The sequence below is a fragment of the Dromaius novaehollandiae genome, chromosome 2, assembly GCF_036370855.1.
Source record: "Dromaius novaehollandiae isolate bDroNov1 chromosome 2, bDroNov1.hap1, whole genome shotgun sequence".
In the NCBI taxonomy this organism is placed as follows: Eukaryota; Metazoa; Chordata; class Aves; order Casuariiformes; family Dromaiidae; genus Dromaius; species Dromaius novaehollandiae.
The window spans coordinates 137,789,822-137,801,961 of NC_088099.1; the positions used below are offsets into that span (position 1 = coordinate 137,789,822).

At 35.8% G+C, this 12,140-nt stretch overlaps 1 protein-coding gene across 2 annotated transcripts in view; it reads right to left on the reverse strand.

Annotated features, from left to right (window-relative positions):
* Nucleotides 1-12,140, reverse strand: part of SNTG1 (syntrophin gamma 1) — a 341,044-nt gene that overhangs the window by 261,994 nt on the left and 66,910 nt on the right. Inside the window, exon 2 of one of the 2 annotated variants that reach the window (XM_026097823.2) lies at nucleotides 8,100-8,187. The exons of the other annotated variant lie outside the window; for it this stretch is intronic. The gene's annotated coding sequence lies outside the window, so the exon portion shown is untranslated. The remainder of the gene's footprint in view (nucleotides 1-8,099; nucleotides 8,188-12,140) is intronic. 2 annotated transcript variants of the gene reach the window in all.

The window sequence follows — 12,140 nt, forward strand, 5'->3', positions numbered from 1 at the left end:
GTAAGGATATTATTTTGCCTTGTCTGGCAGTAGAAGTATCCTTTCAGATAAAACAGTCCAGAGAAGCTCCAGCTACGTGAGGTTTCAGGAGCAGGAAAATCAGTCTTGCCCCTTCTCCCACAGATATACAATACCGGAAACCAGATTCACAGCAGATCTCCTGTCATCAGTCATAGTCATTTAAAGAGCTGGCAGATCAACTGTGTATTAGGAAAAGGAAATAAGAAATTGAACTTTAAAGGATCAAGTTGGGATGTTATAACATTTTATTTAAAAAAGATTTATAATCTCTTAGGGACACCCACCCCCTCACAAACACACACAAAAGCTATCAACTTCTTTTACATTCTTCCCTTTGTGAGACTGGCATTTGTTCATGATTTTTTAAGTTGTCAGACATACAGTCTCACTACATAAAAGATTTCTAATTAGCTTAGGTAGGGCTTAATTTGAGAAACATTTTACTTACAGATCTATGATTCATCAGACTGGTTTATATTTCAAATCTATTTTAGTAAGCTGAATTACATTACATAAATGATCTTTAAAGACTACCTTAGAAGTTACTATCTTCAGGATCGATGCTAGGGAAGACATGTCTAAGTTATTTTCCGGCAGATTTCACAGATGGCTCACAAGGCTGTCAGACTTCATGTATATGGCACGGGGGGAAGGTAGTTGCTTTTTTCTTTATTGCTATGCAGGTACTAAGAGCAATCTGGATTTAACCCTAGAACCTGTTTATTTATCAATAAGTCTTCTAATCATTACTCCTGCTGACTAATATCCCTTAAGCCAAAGTGAACTATTAAAAATTAAATTTAAAATAAAAGGCTATAGGAAAATAAGCATATTATCATTGATAAGATGTTAAATATTGCCTACAAAGATGCCAAAAATGTACTTTGAAGCACAAGCTTTTATGCAGTCTTTTATACAGTATACAGCTGAGTATGTTTTGTTAGTTCAAGTGAATGTAAGTGAGTACCATAAGTAATCATGGATATATTGGTTAGATGATTTCAGAAAAAGAAGCAAGGTTTTTTAAAAGATAACTGTGAATAAATGCTGTAGATCAAGTTCTGCTGACAAATACCAGTACCATCATCAGTATGTGCCCCTATCACTAGGCTGTCAAGACAGTTTCATGCTAGCTCAGTAAACTACAAATTTAGATATGTGTGTATTCTCCAAAGCCTACTACACTCATCATAATGGGCATTTTTCCCAATCTGTAAGGTAGAGTATGACATTTTTCAAAATTTGTTTCTTCATTATGGAAAACAGCAAAAGGATATGAAGTGTAACAGATCAGTTTGGTGTTCTTTTAACCTATATATAACCTTCACATGGATCAATCTTTTTTTTCAGCCTTCCAACAATATGTGGAAAAAAACAATTCACACACACACAAAAAAAAATCAGAATACATTTTCTTCCCTACAGCTTCTGAAGACTCAAATAACCTGGCTGCAAGCATCTGGCACCAGGCAAGTGGCATATGTAAGTTGTTTACAGACTTTTGACATCTCTGAAATAAAAAGCCTAAGGCTCTTATCATGAAGCTTCAACTTGCTCTAAAATGCTGTTCTTCTAAGACATCAGTCTCGGAGACCTCTCTTCCTTTTGGTCAGCAAAGTTCTTTGAACAATTATAACATCTCTGGGAGGGCTCAGAAAAGGAAAACGCACCGGTTAAGTGTACGTGTCACACTGAAATCCAAAGAAAGTGTTTTAGAGACATTTGAAAGCCTCAGGCTATAGACAGAGTCTGGTCTTGACTTACTGTATGGTCTTCTCTTTTCAAGCTCAGCCCTCTTATTTCTTCTATTGTGTCTTACGTTGAGTGTGAAAAATACTGTATTATATTATGATAAGCCTTAAAACAAAAAAAACTCTCTGGTAATTTTTCAGTCTCCTAGGAAGTAGCTTCATTATACAATCCACTTTCATAACCTACAGTTGCATCCAGAAATTTCTCAAGATTGTAATTCTACAGCATTTAATGCAGCATTATGATTTAACTTCGTGGTTCTATATATGGCTGAACGGTGTATGTTAACCACAGATGTCTGTATCTCTGCGAGACTTTTGTGACAAACTAAATACATCAGTCGGAACCTTATTCGTTACATAAAACAAGATGCTGTATTGAAATCTACAGGATGCTCCACATCCCACAGCTCTGTCTAGAAATCTGAAAACAAAGATAAAGAAAATTAGTCCAGCTTCTTGTCCTAGGCAGTGCTATTCCACAGAGACTCGTCACCTTCCTTTTCTTCTCTCCTTCCCACACCTCCTACACAGCCTGTGCCAGCCCCCCTCCCCGCTTTTTTTTAATTCTTTGTCCCATCAATTGCAGTTTTTAATCAATCCACGACATATATTTCTGTTTGTAATATAAATTAATTTAACACGTTCAGATAAGTTCAGGAAAGATCAACCAGAAATAAATAGCACTGGGAAAAAAAAGCCACAAAACATTGAATCTTTTGAGATTCAATCATCACCAAAAAGAGACAGTCAGACATTTCTTTCATCTTTCTTATAGCAGAACAAGTTATAAGAAGCTATTTCCAGCTTTGCACACTGTAATCCACTCAGTGTTAGCTATGAAAAGCATCAAGAAATAATTAACTTCTTTCCTCTAACAGTGGCATCACTGGACAGTTGGTTTAGTTAATCCCACCACGACATATGAAGAAAACACATTTTCTTTCCTTGACATATAAAAGGCAGTAGTCATGCAAGATACCAGCTTCAATATGTGCTGCAGTACTATCTCTAATGATTCATGTCTTTCATGTATTTTCCAGTGGCTTGTTAATTTTTAAAAATCTATCTTTAAATAGGTATCTCAAGATTAATTCCAGGAGATTTTTTAAGTAGTGTGCAGGCCTCATTGCTAATTTAGGAAACAGGTAGTAAGGTAAGTCACTGATATTCTGTACATCATTTGGATGTTTATCAAGATGATCTACACACATACATAATCATACACACACACTCACACAAATCAAGATGAATATGTAGAATGGTATGAAATTGTCCAACAACCAGAAAGCAAGGTTTCTTACCATTCTTACATCAGCTGTATGGCATTCAAATCTCTCTCTAACATACACCTGCATGATGTTGTATTATTCAGTGCAAACCAAACATATTCAACATATATGTTATTTTAAAATCTAAAAAGATCAGTTAAGTATAGCTAATGTATTTGGTACATAGGACACCCAAAGTATTTTTATTAACTAGCTTGCAGTCACATATTTTCTCAGGCTTCACAATGAAATACAGCATCACCATTTTACCAGCTTTAAAATGCAAGATTTGAAATACCTCACTCCTATTATTGTGCAGGTCCCTCCTTTTTTTGATCAATCAATCTCCCTTTTCCCACCCCCCTCACCCATTTTTGTTGTTGTTGTTGTTGTTTAAAAGAAATGGGGTTTACTTAGTCTTCTCTCTTCCACATGATTCTCAGAGCTCAGGACCTCAGAAGCAACTGAACAGCACTGATCATCCAGTTGTCCTTAAAAGCTTGCCAGCTCTCAGATCAGTCGACAAAATGGTGTGCCACTCCTGAATTTCCCCAAAGTAATCAATAAGAGTTAGAAGTCATAACAGAAACAATGTATATTCTCTTTGCTGTATTTTTCTCTCCCTTTCACTTTCTTTATGCTGTCTTCCAGGTGTTGGTAAGTAAGCGGGAAAAACGGGCGCACCATTCCTCAACCACTGTTTTTAAATGTGCACCACCTGCAAATAACAGTTAACATCTTCCACATCACTTGGAAGATACAGAGTTTCTCTTACAAAATTAACAACAGCTGGATCTAGGCTTTTTTTTTTTCTTTTTTCCTCCAGCAAAGTGTAATCCACCAAAAAATGTAGTTCTCAGAGACTCTAAAAGAAGGTAGGGAGGAGAGAAAAGTGCTGAAGAATGTAAACCTTGACTGAGCAGTAATGTGAGCTTTGATGACTTTGTAACTTTTTTTCATTTTGCTAAGCCAACTAATAAAAACCCCTCTCCCATAAATAAACATGCAAGCATATTCCTAAACTGCTGTTTCTTCCATAGAGTTATTACAACTAAAGGCAATTAAGCCTTACTTAACATGCCAGATTCAAACTGCCTGAACAGTTTGAACTCTTCTGCATTTTCAATAAAAAGCTTGCACAGATTTTTGATGGTAAGCAGGCCGACATATCTGTAGGCTATAGCTATGTTGACAAGCTTTATTCTGTCTTTGCTAGGGGTCAAGCATGACAAATTTCCAGTCAGACAATACTTGTCACATCTTAAGCCCATCCAGACAGCAATCATTCCTGCTGCTTGCAGAAGCAACATCTGCCACAGCCACAAACAAGAGGCTCTTGATTCCCGAATCTCTTGCTGGGCTCCCAGCTCATTAAAATCTCCTAACTGCCGGCTTTTCAGATGAAAAATACACCTTTCATTGAATAAACAAAGTGCCTCACTCCCTGCAAGTGTCTGCTCGACCCCTGAACTGAGCAGCTCCTGCAGCGTTTGAGTTTTGGCAGAAGCAAGGGTCCCTATCGCTCGCAGAGGCAACATCTTGCCGAACTGCCTGTCAGTATTTCCTGATGAACGAGAGGCTCTCATGCAGCAAATCCAGACCCAGCCTGCACCACAAGCGGCCCCGGGGATGCAGCAGTGTCTGCCCTCAGTGCCACCACAGGCTCCCTCCGCAAAGCCCCCACCCACCACAGCTCTCCCTCTTTTGGGCACAGGGCCTAGGAAGATATTTTGGAGCTAAAGCATTAGCTTAACATTTAAACCATAAACTAATTGTTTCCTTGAAACTCCCAGACTTGTTTAATTGCTTAGGGTTAGATACTGACAGGATCACAAAAGCACATCTGAACCCCTGGCTGTACTTATTCCTTCAAAATTAGCTGTCCCATCTTTTCCACTGGTCACTTCACATAACTCAGGGCATTTAAATGAGAGCAGGAGCTTGGAAAGAAGGGTAAAAAAACTAATTTAGTAGGAAAGTGTTGCTTTTACACATCTGTTTTTAATATTTGTAGATTCCTAACAGCACTAAAAATTCTCTTCACGATAGAAGCTTTGCTAGTAGTGATGAGGACCTGGACAAGCTTAATAGTAAAAATGAGCACAGAACTTCATGTTTAGCTTCTGTGATATGGAATTACTTTTCTTTTAAAATATACAGTGTGTTAGGAAGAGGTGAGATCTCACTCAGCAAAAACTTCAAAAGCAGCAGCTTTTATGGGATCAACATCTAAAAGACCGTAACAGTCTAATTTTGCTTTTGAAGAATCCTACTCATACAACATCGATCTAGAATTACAATATAAGAAAATGGTCTTCCTGTGGAGGAAAAATAACACTTGTATCTTCTTACATTTGACAACAAAATTTTGAAAGATATAGCTGCAGCAAAATTTAGCAACTTCATATGGCTCTAAAAATTTGACAAACACTGTATATTCAGGGATTCAAGTTCCTGGGTGAAAGCATAGTACAAGTACTACCAAGGTCCTAGTATAAAATCTTCAGTAGACATTACCGGATGCCAGAAAGCAAATGAGTCTAACAATGAGGGCAAAGTATTTAACATAGTCTTTGCAGAGAGAAATAATATTTTTTTGTTTTCTGGGACTAATGTTTTGTTTTCTGTAGCTACCAGATTCCACTTGCTGATTTGCAGGGTTATGCAGCAAGGGGATCACCACATGGTACAAAAACTTGCCTTTAATTCCAGAGATCCGCTTGCCTTTTCCTGCTGCACCACAAACCTTCTACGGGACTTTGAGCAAAACCCTTTTTTCTGTTCCCAATAGTACAATGCTTGTGAACTATACCTGATATATATGAGTATATATGAGTGTATTAAAGACAGGATTGCCAGGGTAATATTACGATCTATCTGTATGAACAGAAAAGATTTCTCAGAGAGCAGAAATCAAAATAGTTCTTCCCAGATTTGCATATATTGTTAAACAAGCCCAGATCTCTGTAAATTTGACATCTGCTCAACAAATTGGGAGGACATTATTTGTCCATTGATGGACAACAGCTGGATGCATGTGCAGCAATTTTCTCTACATGGACAAATCTAAGTAGGAGAAAAATAGCATGTCTACATTTCAAAATATAAAACTAGGTTAAATTGATGCTATGACTGCAGTTGTAAGCTGTTTCTTTATACTTCCAAGTTTTGAGGTTTTTTTCAGAGTTAAAAATAAATGCTAAAAAACATTTTTGTACAATAATAACCTCCTATCTCAAGATACAACACGATTTTTATATCGTATTTCTTTTACTACCCTTGCTGCTTCAAGCTTTTTGAATACACAATCAGAAATCTGGCTTCTACATAACAAAAATGGTGCTTCTTAAAAGGTTTCTGGACCACTAAGCTCTACCGAGCTGAAGGAACTGTGCAAGTATCAGAAGTTAATGAGGAACAGTGGACCGCAGTCCAAGCTCCTGGAAGCAAGATAAAATAATGAAATATTGAAATGAGTTTCTTGTGGCTACTTCAGTGGGCATATCATGAAATACTCAGTGTGGATGTAAACACAAAAACTTCATTTTTTTCAGGTATTGCATTTTTAATATAGATGCATGATCTTCACCTTGCAGTGTTTAACATATTTCATCTTCTTTCTTTCCATTTAATGGCAAGGAAAAATTTTAATATACACAGAATAAAACACACACTGATGTATACAAAGATTATAGCTTCAGCTGAAGTATGGCAACATTATATTTGAAGTTTAGACTACAGACTGTTGGGAAACTGGCTGTTAAGAACGATAAAAGAGAGATATATAGTAAATTCCTTGAAAAATCATCATAATAGAATATTCTAAATATAATTATTTCCCTCTAGAAATGGTTCATTATTTATGGGGATGGAAGCCTCTAAAAGTAAAAGCACAAAATCTTGATCTGCTTAATTAGAAAAGATACTATTATTCTTGCCCTAGGGAGTCAGAATCTTTATTTTTCTTCTTATAAGCAAATGAGAATAGCATACAATTATAATTAAGGTTTTGTTTGATATATACGGAAATATATGTATTTTTTGAGAGTTTCATTTCTTTGTAAAACTCCTGGCCTAAGTAATTGGAAAAGGGATAGAGCACCTACAGGAATGAGTTATTATTAGTAACTATGTCATATTATTCATGACTTTAGAAGCTATATTCTTTCAGCTGGATCTATTTATAAACTTCCCACTGTTCGATATGTTTAGTAGAGATAAACACGACGTCAACAAGAAGAATAATCAAGAGAAAAAAATCTTAATAATCCAGTCATCTAGTAGATAAAGTCCACTGGATATTCAGGAACACTCTAACATAGGAAATTGTTCAAAAAGCTACTTAGTCAATGTTATATTTAAATTTTACAGTTAAAAGTGACATCTTATCAGTAGAATCAATAGAGAAATTCATTATTTTGAAACTCTCATTTAGTATTTAGTTATTAGCAACAGCAGCAGGCATTAAAAGGTATTGATATTGTAGTTGGAAACTGCAAAATTATTCTGATAAGAACGTTTAGATTTCTAAAGCCATTATGCAATTTTGTGTAACACTGCAGTAACATTGCATGTCCCTCACAGATAGTTACTGAAAGTGTTATAAATATTGTAGTCTCAGGAGATACATTTATGAAAACATTTACTGCTTTTTGATCGAATCTCAAAAGGCAGACTATTTAGAAAACAGATGCTGAATAGAAGTTGGGTTTATTTGAGATTTCTTGTCTGATCCAGTGTATTCATGTGCCAAATCAGTGTATGCAAAGCCTTCTCATTTTTCACTTCCTCAGTAATTTCCTGGTATTTCGAAAGATATTATAATACCTGAGTGAACTGAAGGGTGACTCCCAAATCTTCCAGTGAACTCAATGAGACATACCAAATTTAACACTTCTGAAATTCAGGTCTTTGCTTTATGCCTATATATATAGCAGGTCTGAAATCTAATGATCTCAGTTTGAAAATGTTAGCCTTAGTCCTTTGATAAGAATAATAATAATTAAAAAAAAAGAGAGAGATTACTCCACTGTGATTCTAACCAGTTAAAACTTACTATTGGTGATACAGAGAGATACATCCTGCTGCCTCTTCCATTCCTGGCTTCAGTTCAGTTGTCCTTACACAGCTTTGTCGAGGAACGTCTAGACACAAGGAAATATTAAGCTAACTATGAGTATATGTGGCCTTATATGAAATGAGCATACTGGCTTTTTCTAATCTTACACTGTGGGAGATAACAGTGTGTCAGGAAACCTCTTGATACTTAAAGGGCTTTGGAGATTCAAGTTAGAAATCAAGGCTGGATGTAACGTTAGTGGAATCAGCTAAATCATTTACAGAATTTACTACTTACAAATAAAAATGGATTCTCAGAGAAGAGTGTTCTGTATGCTTGTTTGTTTTACAGATACTTATTTATTTACAGCCATATTTGCTGTCATGTCCATGAATCCCAATCATACAGCTAATTTATTGTAATATCACAGTAGAAAAGCAACTGAATCCCCTAAAGTTTATCTCTAGTTAGTTGCTGCATTACATGGTCTGTAGGGTTTTTTCTAATTCGTAGGCTAATGATCAGATTATTATAACAGCATTTTGAAAACAGGTTGAGAGCTATCTACTTTGTATGTAAGCAACTTCATAATATCCTTAAAATAAATTTTTATTTCCATGAAAAATAAAAGAAAGTATAATATTTATTTAGAACTATGTGTGTCTGGAACTATATACTGGAACCATAAGTGGAAAGTCCAAATGATTAGTCTATAAAACTACTGTATACATCATTCATGTAGTGCGAAAAAAAAGGACGGAAAATTTAAGAAAACTGAATAAGAAATTCTACATTAAAATACCAAGGGGCTAAATGCATAAAACATTTTCCTATCCACAGTGAAAGAGAAAAGCAGGTAAATAAAATGACTCATACTGAATCTGCACCCATGTATGAAATGTACTTTCAAGATTTTCATTTTTTTAAATGGGACCGGCAGGAGTTTTAGAGCTCATTGAAGTGAAAAATGGGTATTGCTGTCCTGGACAATAGATATGGCAAAATTTGAGAAGCCAAAGCACAGCTTTGCTGATGGAACACAAGCAGACATACCCCACAGTTGTTGTCTTAAGGCAGAAAAATATTCCAGAAGGTGCTCTTTGTTTCCTATGTCCTCAGCTTTAGCACTGCTGCCACAGAGACTTCGGGTGGAAGTTCCAATTGGTCCAGCATCTACTGCACTATAAACCAGCTTTTTACCATCTTTTCCAGGAAAAAAAAGTAAAAATAAATCGTCCAACCCACTAAGTATCTTGTTTTGCAGTTAGGAGTAAGAGATAATAAATACGCAAAATAATTAGCCTTTAGGCAAACAAAATATTATTATTTTATAAAATCATAATCTACAGTTTTAATCAGAAATGTTTTAAATAAAAATGATTTTAAAAACACTTCTAAATTTGGGGGTCAGGGTTACACCTTCTGGCACACACAAATTCTCAAACAAAAAGAGACTATGTTCTTACAGACCATTTCTGGATGGCTTCAGGACCACCAGGGAGCCACAGCACTGAGAAGTACCATTGCATTACTTCAGTTCAGCTGTCCTCTGTTACAAACTTTGTCCAGCCACAGCAGAGTCATTAAAATATCAATGACTTATTTTATTAGCTGGGTACTCTCTTATTTTATTAGCTTCAGGATTCAATGTGCATAATATGTAGTCACACATATCGGGTTGATAGGGTCACAAGACTGAAAGGGACTTACTGTAATGGCAAGTCCAGCTTCTTACTATCTCCGACACTACATCATAAGCTAAAGCTTCTGTCCTCATTGAAATGTTGTTCCAGAACTTCACTATTCCACCTCATTTTCAGCCCAAACCTTCCCCCCCTCTCCCCACTAAGTTTGCAATCTTTTTTCTTGCGCCAAAACTGTTCTGCACATATCCTACTTCCCTGGAGTTTCCCAGACATTTATAAAGAGTGATCCTCCCTAAGTGGGAGCTTAAGTCCTTTTGAGTCTTTTCCTCTAAAACACTCCCTTGATTATTCTAGCAGTCTTTTCTCATTCCTAGTCTTTATAGCCTATACCTAGCTTACTAAACATTTATGAAGAGGAGAATTCAAAAATTAGAATTATGTGCTGTACACACGCCCCCACTCTATGCACAAATCTGATACCAGAGAAAGTAGCAGGAAACTCATCTGTTTTGCTGTTTCAGTAATTCCCCTCATAATAATCACCTCCATCACCAAAAGATGTTCATATTATTTCTCCCATTCTCTCATTTAGTCCACTATGATTAACAATTTCCAGAGTCAAAAACACAGTTAAGAACTCAGTCCTCTAAAGATAGTATTTTTTTAATCATGATCTCCCTGGTTTCACGGGACCTTTAAGTTATTTCCAGAATCCTTCCCTTCAAGATATCTTTGCATCTTTTCATTCTAATTGTCAGATAATCACAAATGTGGACTTGAATTTGGAATTAGATTCAAATAAAAGAATCTGAAACTAAGTAGTAATGCTCTTTTTAATTCTGTTCTATTGTTCCTTTTTAAGCTTCATAAAGCTCCATTGACCCAGTTTCAGAATGATTTTTTTCTATAATCTTGCCTTCTGCTCAATGAAGCAGGTACAACTTACTGTATTCATTTACTGAATTAATAGAGTTTTATATTAAGGACATCTTCTGAATATAGTTTTGGCATTTCAATTACATATATTCATCGGATCGTGTTGCATCATTGCTTTTCTGGCATTTCAGGAATTTTCCTTATAAAAATAAGAACTTACACATATATCTCTAAGTGGAGGAACTATATACATAGTAACAAATGGACTGTAGAGTTCTTTGTTTATCAATGTTCAGAAAGACATTTCCACTAGTTATTCTCTTCTGTTATTAATATACGAAAAAATTGACTTTTTAAAGGTAAAGTGAAATGCTGAATCAGAAGCTTTCAAATTTTCTTTAACAGAAGGCCTTTTTAAGAATCACATCACTGAGACAAAATGCACAGCAAGCTGCCCTTTACTGTGAAGCCTTAAATTTTGGCAATGATGGGAGGCAAGTGGCTTCAAACCAGTAAGACCTTTTGCTGACTATTCATTTACCTGTGGCACACAATGCTTATGTTTCTTTTCATCACTGGAATACTGAAAGATACCCAATCCACAACTTCAGTGTACTTAAAATTTTACCAAAAACCCCCATGCATTTACCTCTAAATATTCTTGAATCGAGGCCTGCATGTGTAACATTGGAATCAGTATGGTTGGTAGTATTATGCTTCCTTGTGCTTTTGCATGCAATTTGCATTACAAATTTATATTAGACATAATATGTATATATATTACACATATCTCCACCGCAAATTTTGATAGTTCTAAAGCTAATGCTGTCATTTGGCATTATAACACTAGCATTACACATCACTTTAATGTAAGTTATTCTAAATCATACAATTCACATCATAATTAAGTTTGATTTAACTATATAATAATTATTCTCATGGTTTCAGGTCAAAGTAAGAGGGCGAAGGACAAAACAATAGCTGGACTGTTCTATCAAAGTTCAAAGTAACTAAGAAGTATCTCAGGCATATGCCTCCTAACCTTCCTCCTGTTCCAGGAATCTGCTTCAGCCCTTTGCATCTGGTGCAACCTCATGCCTGTGGCTTCCAGACTGAAATAGATATTGGTAAGTATAAGAAGCGGAGAGAGAAAGAGTGAGTGAGAAACTTGACATCACCCCAGACCTGAGCTAACTCCCAATAACCTATGTAGGGAACTCCCTGCCAATCCCCCTCCCATCTTACTTTTTGCATAGCCAAAATGCATCATAAAGTCTGACTTACTTTTTTTATCTTAACTATCCCTGATTTTAAAGCCAGTCCCTCTTGCAAACAAAAAGTTAAGACACATAACTAATGATGAGAGAAGATTATGTTCTTCAGATTATCTGACCTGCTAAAGCTAGACTTGTTTCTTCTCCATAGGGAATCTTGAGTAGTGCAGTGTTCCCCAGAGCCAGATCAAATAAGAGATATAAAAAAGAGAATTTTATTCTGAGATAAATTGTAAATATTG